Source organism: Panthera onca, chromosome A1 (genome assembly GCF_046562875.1).
Source record: "Panthera onca isolate mPanOnc1 chromosome A1, mPanOnc1 haplotype 2, whole genome shotgun sequence".
NCBI lineage: Eukaryota > Metazoa > Chordata > Mammalia > Carnivora > Felidae > Panthera > Panthera onca.
The window spans coordinates 36,632,351-36,652,694 of NC_138339.1; the positions used below are offsets into that span (position 1 = coordinate 36,632,351).

Below are 20,344 nucleotides of genomic sequence, written 5' to 3' on the forward strand. Positions count from 1 at the left end.
CTCCCAAAGCAAGTTAGAAGCCAGTCTTTACAATGGTTTACAAGACACTAGAGCCACACTGCCCACATGTGGCTACTGAGCACTTGAAATATGTCTGGGCAAAATTGAAATATGCTGTATATACAAATTATACACTGAACTTCAAAGACTTAGAATGAAAAACTGTAAAGACTTAAAAAGTAAAACACTTTGTTAATACTTTTACATTGATTACAACTGAAAATTTTATTTTGCATGTTTTGGAGTAAATAAAATATAACATTAATTTTATCTGCTTACTTTTTATTTTTACTTAAATTTTTTTAAATTTAAGTATAATTAACATACAGTTTGGTGTGTACAATATAATGATTCAACAATTCTGTACATTACTCAGTGCTCATCATGATAAATGTACTTGTAATCCACTTCACTTATTTCACCCATTTATCTGCTTATTTTTATATTTTTGTCATACATACTAAAAAATTAAAACTTACATATATGGTTCATATTATTTTTTTCTCTGGAAATCACTGTACTAGAAGGTCTGGTGACAGTTGCTTCTCTGACCCTACCCCCTAATTCCTGCCTCATCTCTGGCTGAGCTGGGACCACACTGGCTTCCTTGTTCTTCATTCATTCCTTGTGTCAGGTTCACACTTGCCGAAGAATAATATCAGACTTCATGTGCCTTAAAGCTGGTAAATGGTGGGTCAATCAGGTAGCAAATTTTTGTGAACAATATATAGTCTTCTAGACACTGAAATTTTATAGTAAACATTATAGTCATATGTTCTCTGTACCCAAGGAGCCTGCATTCTAGTTGGGATATGTTATAATGCTTATAAAATGCAAATTTTAGAATCTTCATTCACTCAATATAATAATTGATTAAATATCTGAAACTTAGCAAACTACTGGAAAAACAATGTAGAGTGTTTGCTTTGTAAAATATTGCCAAAGAAGTGAAGATGATTATTAAGATAGATTCAACAAAAATCTCTCTCTTTCTGTCTCTCTCTCTCAATCATACAAAACTATTACCCAGGTTTTATTTTCTCTGTAGAGCTTCTCTTTACCTAAAATTATTGTTTGATATTGTTAAATTGTATATTCCATTATTCTGCAACTAAATGTAGGGTCGATTCTAGTTTATCATAGCACATGGTAAGCACCCATTACATATTTATTAAATGCACATATTAATTAAATGTCAAATATACCGCAATAATCATTGTAATTCAAAGGAAAATTAGTATCCTAACTGAAAGCGGAATTTGACTCTCTTGAAAGAGCAAATGAATATTGTGAATTTTAACAGTTATGTCTTTGCTTAATTTTTTAAGTTATTCTGAACTTTAAAACAAATGGATGAATAAGAAGTAACTATTACGAAAATACTTATAATAAAGAGAGAAAAATGATAGTTAAAAACAGTTGAATGCTAATACATTATAACATATTACATTTATTACATATAATAAATCTTTTACATAATATAGATTCTTAAAAGCTTCTTATAAATCAAACGTAATCATAATATGCATCAATTATAATTAAACAATAGCAATAATCGGTGCCTCAGATAAACCTCACTGGCTACGATACTGCCACTGTGCAAAGCTGTATAATTAAACAACAAAACTCATTATATAAAGGGATATTTTTGGTGAAGCTTTATATAAGATAAAGATTTTTATATATACATTTTCATGCTTAGCTTTTAATGATAATCAGGTTTTAATTGCATAGACTTAACATAATAACTGCTTTTATAATAGCATTTTTGACACTAATTTTATCATTAACAAACCTATTTTTTTTAATGTTTATGTATTTTTGGGAGAGAGAGAAAGAGAGAGAGCGAGTGCGAGCGAGGGAGGGACAGAGAGAGAGGGAGACACAGAATCTAAAGCAGACTCCAGGCTCTAAGCTGTCAGCACAGAGCCCAACAGGGGCTCAAAATCACAGACTGTGAGATCATGACCTGAGCCGCAGTTGGATGCTCACCCAACTGAGTCATTCAGGCACCCCTACAAACCTATTTTTACCTGAAATTAACAGCACCTACAAATATATAATTTCATTCAAAATAATCTCACTTTGGGAGCCAAATAATAAAATGGATAGAGATGTATCATGAAAGTGAACACACAGTAGAAAAAAATAAGCATTTTGTAAGGTCCTTACAATTATTTTAAACAACAGCTCATTATTTCAATCCTTCCTATCTCCTCAATCAAAATATGCTAAAAATCATGTCAGTAAAAATAATATTAAGAATGCAACAGAATTGCCTGGGTGGCTTAGTTGGTTAAGCATCCGACTTCTGCTCAGGTCATGATCTCACTGTTTGTGAGTTCAAGCCTCCCGTCAGGCTCTGTGCTGACAGCTCAGAGCCTGGAGCCTGCCTTGGTTTCTGTGTCTCCCTCTCTCTCTCTCTGTCCCTCCCCACTCATGCTCGCTCTCTCTCTCTCTCTCTCTCTCTCTCTCTCAAAAATAAACATTTTAAAAAAATTAAAAAAAGAAAGAATGCCTTGGAACATATTTGAGGTAAACAGGCATCCAAAAAGATATGTTTACTATGGAACAGGAAAATGATTATTGTGTTAACTTTCCAAAATGATTTAGAAATTTTTTTTCTTAAATTTTGAAGCACCTGGTGTCATCTAGGGGTTCTTGGATACCTTTTGGAATTTATATTACTACAAATAATCTAACAATATGCTTTATCTTTTTAGTAATTCAAAATATTATACTTAATCAAATACTTTGAACCATCACTGCTGATTCTTATTCTAAAAGAAAAATAATTACGCATTTATTTTCTTAAGAATGTCACTAACCAGCAAATAAGGCGTGTACACATTGCTTTGAGATTTTTAATAATTATATGGATGTCAAGCAATGAAATAGCCAGTGATTAAATTGAAAGGGCAAATTGCAGGGACTCCTAAATCATTTTATCTTTCACAAGGACACACAGTGTAAGACCCTGAATTTTATTTTTCATAGCTCATTAAGACATATATAAATTTCCCATTAGGACATCAATAGTAATAATTGCTTACAGATTTAAAGTATATTAGCTCCAAGCACATCTTTGTCTGTATGTTAATAGTGCATTTCCATAAAAAAGTGTTTTAAATATCTGAAATTACTGCTGATTGAGTAATATTACATTAGTAATAATAGCTGATAACACATGACTTAAAACATGTAAACAGTTCGAAAGTTTATATCTTTTTCGGGGTGCCTGGGTGGCTCAGTCGGTTGGGTGTCTGACTTCGGCTCAGGTCACGATCTCGCGGTATGTGAGTTCGAGCCCCACGTCGGGCTCTGTGCTGACTGCTCAGAGCCTGGAGCCTGTTTCGGATTCTGTGTCTCCCTCTCTCTCTGACCCTCCCCCGTTCATGCTCTGTCTCTGTCTCAAAAATAAATAAACGTTAAAAAAAAATTAAAAAAAAAAGTTTATATCTTTTAAAAGGTAACTGTGAAGCCATTTCCTTGAGGTAAGCACTGTCATTAAGTTTCTTATATTTCTAGAATTCTTTATGTAACATAAATACTATGTGCACAGCATTTGCACACACACTACATATCCTTTTTAAATAAACATAAATAAGAATAATTATATATGCTTTATTTACCTTGTTTTTCTCAATTATTATATCTTGAAAGTTTTCTTTATTAACACATAGAAAATTGCTGCAATAGAGTTTTAACAGTTTAGTAGTATTTTAATATAGGGATGTCCTAACATTCATTTAACCACTACTCTGAAGATGAATACTACTTTTTTGAGGTAAAATAATTTAGGGTCATAAATGGCATTTTGGAAATATAAATATAATCAAAGAAGTTAAAAAAATCAAATCTCACATATATTTCCATCTTCAAAAATCTACTCACTGTTAACTCTAATTTTACAATCTTAATATATTTGTAAAGTATAGGAACAGTTAGAATGAACTTCTGAGATTATGCATGGCTTATTAAAATCAGTTCATTTTCATTTACTTTGTTTTACCCAATAATGTACTCCTTGAGAGATCCTATCTTATTTATTATTTTATCTCTAGGCTTTAGGAAAAAAAGTTCAAAAATAATTTAAAAATACATTTATTTTAAATAGCTAAGAGTTCATTTAATGCTAGATTCTTGTTATGTTATTTTTCTAGGAAGATATTAAAATATTTAAACAGTCTTATGAAAGGCAAAATTTCATATATTTTTAGCATAGATTTACTAGAATGTGACTATTTTCCCTTTAAAGCAGTCCCTAATTTCATTTGTTTTGGAATTGCCCCCTCAACCAGGTTGTAAATTTCAGGATGGAAATAATGTTTCATTAACTCTTCTCTTTCCCACACTGTTTGACAGAATTCAGACATATGTAAATTCAGGCATATGTAAAACTACAATGTATTGTTTGCATTATATTATATATAATGTAAATTTCAGGACTACTATGCAAAAGCTACAGTATCATTTAGTGTTTACCAGTTGCAGTTGAAACATGTTTGAATAACCTCTTTAAAATTCAGAAGGATATGGTCTAACGAATTATAATCCAAGCGTATGGAAGGGATTCTACCACATACTACACTTTTATTTAATATGTATCCTGAAAAATAACAAAACTAGTACTTTCGGCAAATAGATGAATTGTGGTTGATGTTGAACTGACATTAATGTGTAAATGAAGATAGCTAAGAAGGGGAAAAAGGGTAAAGGATATGTACAAAAGGCAATACTAAAAGAGAATCAGAATGGCCAACAAACACATGAAAAAGGTTGAATATCACTAATAATCAAGAATGAATGCAATTTCAAAGAGTAATGGGATCTACCATTTTTAATAATTGAGATAACACTAGGCCAAATAATTTTGACTCTATCCCTTACTAGCTATGTACAAGTTATTCAATGTTTATTTGCCTTTATTTTTACACTTTTATTTTTTTAATGTTTATTTATTTTTGAGAGAAAGAGAGGGAGAGAGCAGGGGAGGAGCAGAGAGAGAGGAAGACAGAGAATCCCAAGCAGGCTCCATGATGTCAGTGGAGAGCCCCACGCAGGACTCGATCTCACGAAGGGGAAGATCATGACCTGAGACAAGATCAAGAGCTGGATGCTTAACCAACTGAGCCACCCACGTGCTCCCATTTTCTCACTTTTAAATTCAGAATAATAACAGTATCCACCTAATAAAATTGCTATGTAAATTAAATAAAACATCTAAAAGAAAGTCTGAGGACAGTAATAAGAGGTTAACAAAAAGAATAATAATAGTGAACATTTAATAAATAACTGAATGTTGAGTCAAGAGAAATTTTTATGTACTTGCATGTGAAAAAAATTGGCAATACTGAAGTAGAAATTGTCCAAACATGTAAGTATTCGTATCGCAGTAATATGTATACCTATACAAAATTAGAAACAATGCAAATGTTGGTATATACGTACAATAGAAGATAACACAATAGTTAAAATGAATAAATAAAGTAAATAAATCAAAAGAATCAAACTTTTAGCTCTCCTTTCCTATAGGAAACGTTGTAGGTGAACAGAATACTTGATGAAATGTTAAGTATTCAGTGAATACATGAAGAAAGCGTATGCTAATTAGAATTTCACTGTTTTGTGACCTTTAATGAAACAATGGATTTAGGCAGTGGCTTCTAACATCACAGAGAAGACGGTATGTTCCTTCTGATGTAAGCATACACCACCACCTGTGATAGAGTCTCGTCAAAAAAAAAAAAAAAAAAAAAAATCAAACGTGAATCTTACTACTAAGTTAAAGGAAATAAAGGGAAGATAACATTTTGACATTAGCACTCTCCAGACCTTGGGAAACTGAAGGCAAATGAACAGGCTTCTCCAACAAACACCAAAGGAAGGAGAGAGACAGAGAAAGAGAGACAGAGATAGAAACTGATTTTAGATCTACATTCAGACTAAATGATACTTAGGAGATATCTTTACTTGGATTCTGATTAGAAAAAAAGTTTTAAATGAAAAAGAAAGGAAGACATGTGGGAAATGTGAGTACTGACTAATGAAAATAAAGAAATGGGAGTGGCGGGGGGCACGCCTGGCTGGCTCCATGGGTGTAGCGGGTGACTCTTGATTTCAGGGTTGTAAGTTCCCGCCACAGGCTGGGTGTACAGATTACTTAAAAATAAAAGTTAAAAAAAAAAAAAAAAAAAAAGAAAGAAAGAAATGGTTTTTTTTTTTTTAATTTTTTAAGCTTTATTTATTTTTGAGAGAGAGAGACAGAGCATGAGTGGGGGAGGAGCAGAGAGAAGGAGACACATAATCGGAAGCAGGTTCCAGGATCCCAGTGGTCAGCAAAGAGCTCAACATGGGGCTCCAACCTAAGAACCATGTGATCAGGACCTGAGCCAAAGTCGGATGCCTAACAGACTGAGCCACCCAGATGCCCCAAGAAATGTGTCTTTTTTTAAAGCACATTAATATTTTATTTTTTAACATCTTCATTTTAATAGTTCAACTTTTAATAACCCAAAATGGTATTTTACCTGGGATTTTTTCATAATCATATGTGGAAAGAAGTTTGCATATAGTTAAAACAAACTGTCTAAGTGTTGAAAACTGCTGGAACTACAGGAGGGTAAATTAAAACCATACCATTTATTTTTTAACATATTTAGAATTGCCATAATTTTAATATATATTAATTCATACATAAGATAAAATACATAATATTTTACCATTTTCAAATGGCAGTTTGATTTTTCATCAATATATAATATGATTATTATTGAGCACCTATTAGAAACAAGGAAAGTTGGCTAATCAGGCTTACATTAACATGTCACTCCTTGTCCTTACCAAATAAAGGTGTTACGACGTCTTCGTAAGTTCAAACCTAAATAACTCTAAGTACGATCTTGCTCATCTTCTCTTTGCTCAAGTAACAAGAGTAGTATAGTTATATATACCAGAATGAAATTGTATTAGATAAATAATTGCAACTCACAATAAAAATAATAAAGTTTACTTACAGATTACATTTATTTACATACTAAAATATAGTTCAGACTGAGTAAGACTGCCTTTTGCCATGTGAAAACCAAAAAAAAATATTTGGAAAAAATATTTTATTGTTTTAAGACATCTTACATGTTTTACTTCTAGGGATCAATCTATAAGCAATTACATTTTCATGTCTGTCACCAATGAGTGGTGCCAGTTACCAGCTGACCGACACTAGTCATTTGGAGAACAAAATCCATCTCCAATTTGATTGTCAGTTCAAAACTTCTAGAAAAAAATAATTAAATATCATTGAAATATTAATATTAATAATTAATATTAATGACCATATTTTTACATGTTTGTACCTGTTTTCTGGGGTTTTTTTCATTCCAACTAAATAAGGAGGTAACAATTCAAGCAACACAAATATAAGCTGTTTTTTATCAACATAAAAGGAAATTACAACTCAAATATATCTTGTTAAATTACTTTTTGTTTTATTTTTATCTCCATCTTTATTCATGAGTTGGAAAAGCTTTAAAACCTTTCCCACAGAACAAACTGTTTGTTTAAAGGTACAGCTCTCTACAGAGATCATGTTTTTCTTACTAAATTAATTGTCATCCTTCTTTTCCATTCATTTAATATTAATCCTGATTATTATATCATCAAAGCTCATGGAGAATAGAAAATTCTTATTAACTCAAAGGAAATGCCTTGAAAATATTCAGAAGAGACAGTGTTACACATCTAGTAGCTGCAAAACTGCAAACTAATGGTAACATTTTTTAATAAAAATAAATATTCCCATTCACCATCAACAATAAAGAGATAACACTGTTAATAATAAGAGTTAGGAGATCATTAGTTGTGAGGCTAGGGATAAAAGAAAAAAAATACTTTGTAGAGGAAATGTTTTATAGCGAGTCTATTAGAACAGAAGTTGTACCACAAAGCGTTTTTTTTTTCTTTTTTGACACAGCAGAGACATTAGCATGTTGTACATCATGAAAAAAAAAAAAACAAGTAGAAAATATAGATTTCACATTAACATGGACCACACTCAAGTGAACAATTGTGCAGCTTATGTGATGCTCCATAGTTTCTGCCCTTTTCCTTCCCTTTCCAACTTGCCTATTTATTGGAGAGGAACACGGCCAAGTTCAATTCATCACCGCTACACACAGCTTCCCTGCAATGCTGCCACTGGCACCCACTCCCTCCATCTGGCCTTAGTCTGAGCATGGTTTCCTCTACAACTGTTGCCAGTCTGTTGCCATAGCAGCAGCTAAGAGGGCGATGGTGGGATGGGAAAAGAAGGAAAGCACGCTCCATATCCATGCCCCTTACGGAGATTTTGAAATGGTTCCAAAGTCCCACTGAAAATGTGACAGAAAAAAAGAAGAAGAAGAATAAACAGTCTTACAAAAGATATCCACAATAGAGAAACACCTTTTTTTCTTTTCCCAAAGGGAAATAAACGTGTATTAGGGAGAAACAGTTCAACCTGCAAACTGAGAATTAAGCAACATGCTCACATGTTGGAAAGGAAAGGAAGCAGTGGATTATATGACGAAGGAGGGTGTTTAGGCCTTTATTAGTGGAAGGGTAGAAAAACAAGCACTTTTCCAAAAGCAAAAGTGTTATAGCTCAATGTTTGGAACTCCTTTTTAAACTAAAAGCTATGCACTGACTCCTAAAATTCTACATTGATATTTGAATGAATATAAAGGTAAGCATTGTCTAGTTACTATATTGTAATTCCAGGTTACAAGTCATCATTACCAGTATTTAATTTCTGATTTTAAAATGATATATGGTACACCTGCATATATTTCCAGAAAAATAAATCTTACCAGAATTTCACTAAAACTTATTTTAATTTTATATATGGATTCTGAGTATAATCAAAGGGATATACAAACTTATATGCAGAAAAGCAACGTAACATAAACCAAGCACTAAAAATTAAAGGGAAGACAGAAATCAACTAATTCTAATCTTAGCTTTTAAAAAGCTTACTGTGAAAGCGTTTGGCAAGTAGGACTATTACTGACTCTTAAAGTTAATATGACAATTACTGAGTTGGAAATATGTCTTAAAAGGGCATCGTATCTTTTTCCTATGTCCAAGTAGGAGTACAGGAAAAATCTCAGACAAAGGCTGCTGTGTACTACTTTTGAAAGTAGTTCTACACAGAAAGTCAGACTGTGCCATTTGTCTTACAATCCAAATTATTCTCCATGTTCATAGTTTTCATCTTTTTGTAATGTAAATAACAGAAGATCGATGGCCAACTTTTCCTCAAATATTCAGCATTACCTCTGTTCCTGGGATCAAACATTGTGCATTGTGTTTCTGGGAAAAAGTTAGGAAAAGAGGAAGATAAGGGGCATGTGGTACTAATAATCATAGCACTGAAGTGCTTCAAAACACAAGGTGGCCTCGATGACATGTTCAAGCATTCTCATTAAAGGTCAGGCTTTCTTATATAAAATATCTATGACTTAATATTTGTCATTAATGTAACTTTACTAATAAAGAAAGGGTGGTTTTAAGAGATGATAGGTAAATGTGAGACATTCAGAGGATAGGAGTGAGTTCTACTGCAGCAATAATTCAAGAAACTAATAGATAAAATCAGAAAGCCCATCCTCAAGGCCAAGGATTTTGCCTCCAGACTGAAGCCTTTCAAAAGCCAAAACAGCTATGCTGGTGAACAAATGGTTTTTATCATCATCTCATTTGCTATAACTTTATCCGAGTTCAGTGTACTTTTAAAAAATGCCACTATTATATTTTGAAAACCCTGTACATATTTGCTACTAAGTGTCCACCCTGCCCAAAGCACCCAGATTAACAATAAAAAAAAAGACATTTTCCTTACTTTCAAGGTCTTAAAACATGATCAACATAGGACGTGCTTCTTCTCTGAGCCTTATAAATTATTACTATTAGTGTCAGTATTTAACATGTCTTCAGCATAGTGTCATCTCCTGCTAAATTGATCTTTTCCAATTTTAACTCTGTGGGCACCTCTACCCAAATAAGAACAGTGAGACTATCACACAATAAATGTAATATCCTAGAGGTGAAAGTAACCCAAGAAATTTGGTTGTTCAGGGAAGTGAGACACATTTAGTCTATTTGGATAGAGTACATCACATGTATACTAAACTTAAAAATTCAACTGTATATGCTCATCATCTGGGGAAGAGAGATAGATAAAGAACAACATGAAATGGATGGAAGGAAGGAAGGAAGGAAGGGAGGAAGTAGGGAAGGGAGGAAAGAAGGAAGGAAGGGAGGGAGGAAGGGAGGGAGAAAAAAAGGGAGGGAAGAAGACAGGGTGGTAAGAACAAAGGGAGGGAGCCAGGGAGGGAGGGAGACAGCCAGGGAGGGAGGGAGGGAGGGGGCGGGAGAAAGGAAGAAAGACAGACAGAAAGCATTTCAGCAGTTCAGAAGATTCCAGTCATTGCCGCACCTCAGGCCTACATGCTGCAGCGTGAGCATGAACTGCATTCGCAAATGTTCAGGCTCTCCCTTCTCAGTTTATATGTGTCTCTTCCAGTAAGAACATCTCAGTGGGCAAACTGTGTTCTGTTTAAAGGCAGGACTCCTTTCTCTCGTAAAGCCCCCAGATGCACTTGTGCTCAACTAAAATAAAGTGATATATTGGAACTCAAGCATGAAAACTGGTTTTGTTAAAGCTATTGACAGCTATTATCTATGCTGCTGTTATGAAGGGTTTTCAGGTTTGTTCACTATATTAAGACACAATTTGGAATCTAAAAAAGATGATCCTTGCAACTCATCCTGTTTGTGGACAGTAATTATTCAGACCTCAACATGCCCTGGTTCAAACACCCTCCAGGCCATACAGGATTTTGATTCTAGAACCATCATGCAAACTCCTGATCATTACTTGAACCCTGATAAGAAAAAGGAAGGGAGTCTTCTAGATACTATAGTAGATGCTAATATTGTCTTCTTCCAAATAGAATGTCACACATTTTTGTAAATTAATAGAGTTGAATTATACCAACATCTTGCATCTGCCAGAATTTTGGTAGGTAATAATTCTTGAATGAAAATATACAACCAATTTTTAGGACCTGTGATCTACTAGATAAATGATATGACTCAATATTGAGTTTGAAGGCTCACAGCACAGGCTCCAGGAGCACAGATGAAGGAGTGACTAAGACTGCCTACAAAAGTTGAGGAAGATTTCCCTAAGAGACAATGCTTCAGCTGAATCTTAACAAACAATTAAGAGATTTTGTGAAGACTATAGAAATTGAAGGGCATCTCAAGTAGAGGCATGTATACAAACATAAGAATTGAACTGTGTGCTCAGGAAATTTCCTATTATATGACTAGAATATAACCTCAAAAGGGCGGGGATGCTTTTTAATTTATTTTTAAATTTCCTCCTAGCTCACGAGGGGTAGTTAATAAATATTTATTTAATTAGATGTAAGTAGCTGAAATACATAATCTGAAGTGAGAGGCTCTGGGCAACAGATCAAGATGTATTCAAAATTCTTATCATAAAAGATGTTATACCAAATATAATTCACATTAGGTTTGAATGTCAGAGACAGGAAAACTCCAAATAACAAAGGATTGAAAGAGAACATTTTAAGGGCAGGCACCTGGGTGGCTCAGTCAGGTAGGCATCCAACTCTTGATTTCAGCTCAGGTCACGATCTCATGGTTCGTGAGTTTAAGCCCCACGTTGGGCTCTGTGCTGACATGTGGAGCCTGCTTGCGATTTTCTCTCTTCCTCTCTCTCTGTCCCACCCCACAAAAAAAAAATAACATTTTATGTCTCTCTCTTTTAAGTGTTAGCATCTCAGACCTTGCAACATGACCACATGAACAACAGGGACCCAATTCTTTCTTACCATGTTGTCGTACTTAACACGGCTGTTCTATCTCCCACCATAACCACATTCCAATCAGGCAAAAGAAGAAGGGGCAGAAGGATGATACAATTTCTTTTAAAGACCAGAAGAATACTTAAAGATATCAGTTTCATCACATCTTCAATAACTGTCACAAGGCCAAATCTAACTACAAAACGGCTTAGAAATGGAAGATTTATTGCTGATGTCCAGATCCAGTTAGTACTTCAGGGTCCTATTAGAGGAACATAATGGAAAATAAATACTGGGGGACAATTAATCTCTGCAACCCAGTTTAATGCAGCCTGGATTTATACAGGTAATTTGTTTTAAGAAGTTACTTAATTTGATGAGAAACTTTTGAGTTTACTTTACAAAAGTTAAAAACACTCCCAAAGCCTTGATCTTTGTTTCTAACGCCATTTTCTATGAGCTCCCAATGGCCAAAAGTGGGGCAATTTAAGCAACAAAATAAATAATATAGTATTGGATTATGATCCAAAGCATAAAATAAATATCCATGAGTCCTCAATAATATAAATGAATGGTTGAATCAATAAATGAATGCCAGAGAAGAGAAAAATCTCCTTTGCAGAAGAATTCCAAGTAATTTATGTTGATACACCCCCCTAAAGAAGAAACAGCATAACTTCCCACTCCGTAAGTGTAGGCTGCAGAGAGTGACTTCCTTTTAAAGAGGACAGTATGGGCAAAGAGAAAAGAAGAAACTTGATACTGAAAAATCTCCAAACACCACCTCAGTCAAGTAATCAAAGTAAATACCATGAGAGAGAAGTCATATTCAGGCATGTACCCTTGACGTGAGTGAGCCAGCAGAGAATGGCACTATACCTCTATGGTCATCTTTACAAAAATTCATAGCCCTTGTCCAGCCATGAGAAAAATACCAGATAAACCCTAACTGAAAAACTGTTGTCCTCAAAACTGTCACTAAAAATAAGGAAATTCTAAGAAGATGTCACAGTCCAAAGGAGCCTCAGGAGACATGAGGACTTAATATAGTGTGGATTTTGGATGGGATCCTGGAACAGAAAAAGAACATTAAATAAAGAAACTAAGCAAATCTGAATAATGGTATGGACTTCAGTTAATAATGTATCAGTATTGGTTCATTAGTATGACAAATATACTACAGCATATAAAATGTTATTAAGTAGGGACACTGGGTATGGGATGAACGGAAACCCTCTGTATTATCTTTGCAACATTTCCGCAAATATAAAACTATAAAATTGAGGTTAGTCAAAAGGTTATAATATTGAGTTTAACAAGTTATCAAAAAAGAAGCCAAATTTAGTTTGTGGCCTGTAAAGTTAAGGATAAGATTCTCCATTCTTACACATCCTTAAAGCCTGTAAGTGTGTGAGCAATTAGCTGGTTTTCCTAGATGGATTCCCTATTTCTTCACTCTCTATGCACTGGCTATAGACAAACACATTTCATCATATATAATTTTTTTTTATATATTCTACTGGTTAAAGTCTTTCTTTTTTCCTAACAAATGTTATTTGCTAGGATCTCTTTAATGTTTTCTGAAGATTCAATGACTATGTATTCTGGAATATGATATAGTTAATGCAGTCTAAAGCTCTAGAAAAATGTTGAACAGCACATGTGTTAGATGTCACACATATTTTCCCAGTTTACACTTAAAGATCTAATCTCAGGCTAAAATATTTGAAAGCTAGCTCCATATGGCTAGTTTCCAGACCCAACTAGATATTAATATATTAGTGTAATACAATGAGATCATTTTATTGATATTTATCTATACAATAATTTACTTAAAATGTAAAGCTGTACAATCTATTTTTTTCTATAACTCTTAACAATTCTTAAGCCATGTCACATACATGTTCTTACTTTTTAAATTGAATTGGCTCTCTAAAAAAATAATACTCTAGAGAACAAAAGCTCTAGCACTTAATTCCATAGTAGTTATTGTCACATCCATGGAGAAGATTTTATAAAACCTATTTTAAATCTTACAAAGGAATTCAGAAGTCTTCAGAGGAACTAGAAAAAACTAAAAATTGTACCATATTGCAGTAAAGCAAGCTTGATTTACCAAAACACAGACAGTAAATACTGATTGATATGAAAGGTGCACATCCATCTTGTGGCTTTAGATAGAGTGATGTACTATTTAATAGAAAAAAATTTCATTTATTAATATTTATTTACTATGTCCTAAAGCATAGCACACGCTGATATAAAAGATGAATAAAGTACAGCCCCATTTTCCAAAAAAATTTACTGGTATTCAGTGAAATAGAAAAAGGCAAAAATACACTACAGTATAATGAAATGAGAATTACATTTGAGAAATGTCCACAGAGCATTAAGAAAACACAGGGCAAAGTGACAGTATTTGAGACAAATATCTTAGATCTCAACATTATCAGACAACATGAAAACATCCAGAAAGTAACGAGGTTAAATTTATCCTTTTCACAATTTAACCAAATATATCACCTGTTTCTGTAAGGAGAAGCAGTACTCTTAGAAAATGGTACTTTTTATGATAAAACAAGAAATAAAATTATGATGTAAATATTTTGGAAGCCTGGAATGAGAGCTCATAGCAGGGTATACTAAAATTTTAAAAGCAAAGAAGGAGGGGGTGGGAAGGTAAGAAAGAAATATGTAAAAACCACATTTCTTACACGATTAAGTTGTAAAATCACAATTATCTCCACCTGCATTACAGATACTGATACAGATAAAACCATCCAGGTTAGGATAAGCAGTTATATGGGCTCACCGTCTATAGACTTCCATAGAATTAGGACCTACATTAAGGTAAATAAGTAAAAATTGGAAACTTGTAAGTTTCTCCGCAATATAACTATTTTTAAAAGGACACAAATTTTCTGAGGCTAAAGAAATACCAAGGGACCAGAAGAAAACATCTAGCATACTGATCAACTTCCTTGTTTTTTGTATGTGTGTTTTCTTTTGCTTTTGTTTTTGCTTTTTGCTAGTAAGCTTTCACCTACTCATTGTTCCCTGAGAAGAACAGGTTAGAAGTTTTACTGCACAGAATTGTCAACAGTTAAGAGTATCTTAAGCCCAATAAACAAAATATTAGAACATGGAATGAGATTTCTCAAAACTTATTCCCCTCGGCTTCTGAGTTAAAAAAAAAAAGGCTTAACTACTTATATATCTATATATCTGGTGACAACAGCTTTAAAATCTTATGCTATAATTTAACATTCTTAGGAATTGGTGTCCTTTGTTTTAAAAGTCTATCTCAAATACCCTGCCTGGTCTTTCCTTCTATTTCCTTATTATCTCCTTACTATCCCTTATTTGAATCAGGAATAGCCTCCTAAACATTCTCTTCACTTCCAGTATTTTTGGTTCATTCAGCACTCTTATTGTATAACCAGAGTGGTCTTATTAAAACACTAATTTGAAGGGCGCCTGGGTGGCTCAGTCAGTTGAGTGTCAGACTCTTGATATCGGCTCAGGTCAAGATCCCAGGGTCATGGGATCCAGCCCCACATTGGGCTCCATGCTAAGTGTGGAGCCTGCTTAAGATTCTCTCTCTCTCCCTGTGCTCCTCTCCCATCACCACTCTCTCAAATAAAAAAATAAAAATAAAAATAAATATAACACCAATTTGATCATATAGTTCAAAAGCTTCAAGGATTATTCCTCGATTAAGAATGAAGACTAGGGGTGCCGAGGTGGCTTAGTCAGTTAAGAATCAGTCTTTGGCTTAGGTTATGATCTCATGGTTCATGAGTTCAAGCCCTGCAACAGGTTCTGTGCAGACAGCTCAGATGGAGCCTGCTTTGATTCTCTGTCTCCCTCTCTCTCTGTCCCTCCCAGGCTTGCACTCTCTCTCTCTCTCAAAAATAAATAAATATTTTTTAAAAAAGAATTAAGACTAAATTTCTTGGTGCACCTGGGTGGCTCAGTTGGTAAAGCGTCCAACTCTTGGTTTTGGTTCCAGTCATGATCTCATGGTTCATGAGTTCAAGCCCCATATAGGGCTACACGCTGACAGTGTGTAACCTGCTTGGGATTTTCTCTTTCCCTCTTCCTGCCCCTCCCCCACTCACTTTGTCTCTGTGTCTCTCAAAATAAATAAATAACTGTAAAAAACAACAAAAAAACCCTAAATTTCTTGCTGAGTTCAAGACCTAGTGTCAGCTGGTCCAAATTTATTTTTCAAGGACATTTCTCCCTCACGAATTTAATTACTTTTATTAGGACACTACCCTTCCTCAAATTCTTTCCTTCTTGTTAATCTGACCACTTATAATCACCTTTGCCTCATCCCACTACAGTTGCTGAATTTCTCCCCATCTTTCAAAATCCAACTAGGAGGAAACATTTTTAGTTAAGCTTTAAACAGAACACACATTTTGCTGAATGTTTACAGAATTGATTTGGAAACCTATTCACCCTATTCAACTCCTGACAAAAAAAAATCCAGCCTCTATTTAAGTACTTCAAACATAATTCATTGTTTCATTGTTAAAGGTTTAAAAAAAATTTTTTTTGTTGAATTGCAATTTGTCATCTTGAAACTTCCATTCAGTTATCCCGAAAATTCTACTTAAATTGGAGTATTTTTAAATGTTCTTTGTATTACAGTTCACTGGTTCTAAGTTTCCTTATTTACTTTGTGCTAACTCAATGATAGTTTAGGGATAAGAACTATACAACTAGATGTATGCCTAAAAAACCTTATTATGATATATAGACCATATGTGCAGAGTTTTCATTTTAACATATGGAGGACAGAAGGAAAATCATACTTGATGTCAAAACACATGACAACTGTTGCTACTCCACGTTCTGTGAAGTCCATTGTGCTGTATTAGTTTTTTTTTTCCTTATAAAAAAACCTAGTTAGTTGTCCCTAGAACATTCTAGTTATTAGTAATAGGGGCCACTTAGTTGTATGTTGTCAAACTAAGGAATGTCAAGAACTTAGCATATTGGCCTAAAATCATCAGCAGAGTCACTGTTGAAACTGCTGTTATCAGTCAATAATTCATTCAAGGAATACTCCCTGAATATCTGTTGACGTTTTAGAGAAACATGAACAAAATCATGTTGCAAAAAGTACCGTTCAGTTCAAGAAAAATGTATTAAGCTTCTACTCTATACAAATCACTTGCTTAACTAAAATGATACGCTCTCGTCTTCATGGCTGTTATCGAATAATAGTAATGCCAAGTATGTAAGTTATTATAAAAACTTGGTGTGGTGAATGCATAAAGCACAAAAATATTATCTATTAACAGAGAAAGTGACTCTTTTAATTCATGAATCAGTTATTTTTTTTAAATATCCCAACCCTTGCCTTATTCTACATTAATATCTGCCACATACACCTCATTCAATGAAACTGTTTACTTTATCATTACACAAACACACAGATCTTTCCCAGGTCTGCCCTTGTGGAAGGTGTCTCCTCACTGGAGTGAACTTCCCTAAATTCCACCTGTTCTTTGCATGTTTATAAACATCTCCCCTCAGTATAGCCCTTCCTGGCTGTTTCAACATTGAGCAATTTTTCTCTCCTTAAACTAGGACAGTACTTGTGGTCTGGAAAAAACATTTGGCATTTTATTAAATACAGTGTACCATATATATTCCAAGAAAAACTGTTCATGGCAAGTAGTACAAGTATCATGAAACTCATTTTTTTAAACAAAGAAGTGAGAAGTGATCTTGTCTTTTGTTTTCTCTTTCTTTTCTAGACCTTTCGGTACTTTTCTTGAGAAGGAAAACTAAGATGTCTAGAAGTCGTAAGTAAACCTCCTCTAATTAGAGTAAGCTGTGTTTTGAATTTGGAAAGTTAGTTTACAGTAATAGAGGTTTTTTGTTTTTTTGTTTTTTGAAAGAGAGAGAATGCTTGAGTGAGGAAGATGGGGAGAGGGGGAAAGAGAGAGAGACAGAGACAGAGACAGAGAATCACACCCAGTACAGTGCCTGATGCGGGGCTCGATCCCACAACCCTGGGATTACAACCTGAGCTGAAATCAAGAGTCAGAAGCTCAACCAACTGAGCCATCCAGGCACCCCTATAGTAAGAGATTTTTTTTTCATAATTTTATAGGAAATTTGTATTTTGGTTTTATAAACTGCTCTAAACTTTATTAATTCCAGGGTGACTTGCAAAAAGGCCGTGGAATACTACATCTAAGAGTGATATGACTAATAAGCTCAAGCTAATAATGGCTCTGGGGGATGTTTATTGCCTTGAGGATTATCGAAGCCCCCCCCCCCCAAGATTTTTCATCTTATCACATTAACATTCTATCTTATTAGAGCCAGAGTTCATTATGTGTTTAAAAATTACAATATACAAAGGGCAAAATGGGTGAGGGGGAGTGGGAGATAAGGCTTCTAGTTATGGGAAGAGTAAGTCACATGAATAAAGGGTACAGCATAGGGAATATAGTCAATGGTATCATAATAGCATTGTATGATGAGACACTTCTGGTGAGCACAGCATACTGTATAGACCTGCCCAATTACTATGTTATACACCTGAAACTAATGTAACATTATGTGTCAACTACACTTCCAAAAATAAATACATACATAAATAAATAAATACTCCACATCATGAGACATATTATAGATTCATTACTTTATTAACCATCTCATCTAAGTTGTAAAGAAACTTTTTCTTGTGAAGTTTGTCAGGATAATATTTGAGAGAAGTGCACAGACTTTGGACACAGCCCTTGCATATTTAACTACTTTCTGAAGAGAATCTTAGGGCCTTGTGGGAAAACTCTGCTAGAAAAAAAAAATAACATATATGTGTGTGTGTGTGTGTGTGTGTGTGTGTGTGTGTGTGTGTGTGTATGTATATATATATATGACTGCTTGGAGTTTTTATTGATGTATTTTGAGGCATTTGATTTCACAAACAAGAATAAGCCAAGGCCATAGTTGTATGACCTCAATATAGACTTCTAGATATTGGTGGTTAATAAGAACCTCTACCATAAGTCAACTATGATAGTTAGAATTGGCAAGAATAGCCCTAGCTAAATATAATTTTTATTGCAGTGAAAATGGGGATAACAATTTCCCTGATTATCCCTTTCTTTTTACTTTTAAATTGATAGGTTGATACTAATTTTGGATAAGTTGATTTTACGCATTTCTTCTAATCTCCACCCTACCCCCTCCCATCACACTCACACAAACATACATATTTGCATTGTGGAAAATGAAGAGATATTTTTGCCCATACATAGATTACCATACAGTCTCAAAAGTTATTTTATCCTCCATGGCAAAGACTGCATGCTCAGCGGGCCCCTTTAAAAGCATAACATGATTTTTGTTGGGTCAGCACATTAACTAGCTAAAAAGCTATATTTTACATTCAATCTTATAAATAGATGTGTCTATGTGGTGCAAGTCAAAGCGTTGGCATTGAAGTTCCAAGGGGACTGACTCAAATGGTCTGCACCCTATTACTGTCAGCTCTTTATCCTTCCTTTTTGGAAAAAAAAGAAGGCTATCATGGCTTGAATTCCAGGAAGCATCTTGTAAGCATGAGGACAAAAACACATCCTGGACATGGGGGCTCAGAAAGCTAAATGGAGATTATCGCATCTCTGATGAAACCAGGCTGTCACCATACCAGCTTCCCCAACGTCTATCTTTGGACTTCTCTCAGTGTAAAAAAAAAAAAAAAAAAAAGTGCAAAACAAACAAAAAACAATCTTATGCTATTATAATCTGGAGTATTTGGTATATACAGTCCAATGCAATGCCTACTAATACATCTTCCTAGGTACCCCCAGAAATAAGAACCTCAGATAAACTCATCTGAAACCCAAGTAATCAGTTACAGTCGAGGACACTCAACATTTAAGTGGCTCATACCTAAAAGGCTTATATTGCAAGTTAATTTATCCAGTTGCCCAGAGTGACAGTTTAAAACAAGTTTATCTTGGGGCACCTGGGTGGCTCAGCTGGTTGAGGTCTGACTCCTGATTTTGGCTCAGGTCGTGAAATCAGGGTCATGGATCAAGCCCGCTGTCAGGGTTCCATGCTGAGTGTTGTGCCTGCTTAAGATTCTCTCTCTCCCCTTTATGCTTCTCTCCCTGGCTCATGCTCTCTCTCTCTCTTTATAAAATAAAAAAAAGTAATAATTAAAAAATAATAAAACAGGTGTATCTTAAAGGATTTACATCTCTAATGGATATAAACAAGAGTATGTCTCTTCCAATGAGAGACTTTCTGGGTAATTTGTTAACATTTTCTTTGGATAACTAGTACATTTGGTAACGATCCTTTAATTTTTTCAGGACAAATTATTGGAAAAAATTGAGAACTTTACCCATGATGTCAAACATCTGGCACCTCAATCATTTATTTCTCTTTGCATTAAAGAACCTAAATTGTTGTAGGAAAAACCTCCTATCAGT

The 20,344-nt window shown here is 34.3% G+C and overlaps 1 protein-coding gene and 1 non-coding gene across 2 annotated transcripts in view; both read right to left on the bottom strand.

Annotated features, from left to right (window-relative positions):
* The window catches only part of HCN1 (hyperpolarization activated cyclic nucleotide gated potassium channel 1), a 394,340-nt gene that overhangs the window by 233,688 nt on the left and 140,308 nt on the right, over window positions 1-20,344 (bottom strand). The gene's annotated exons all lie outside the window — the stretch shown is intronic.
* On the bottom strand, window positions 1,467-1,607 carry LOC132682487 (U4 spliceosomal RNA). Its single transcript, XR_009611676.1, has one exon. It is a non-coding gene; the product is annotated as a U4 spliceosomal RNA (small nuclear RNA).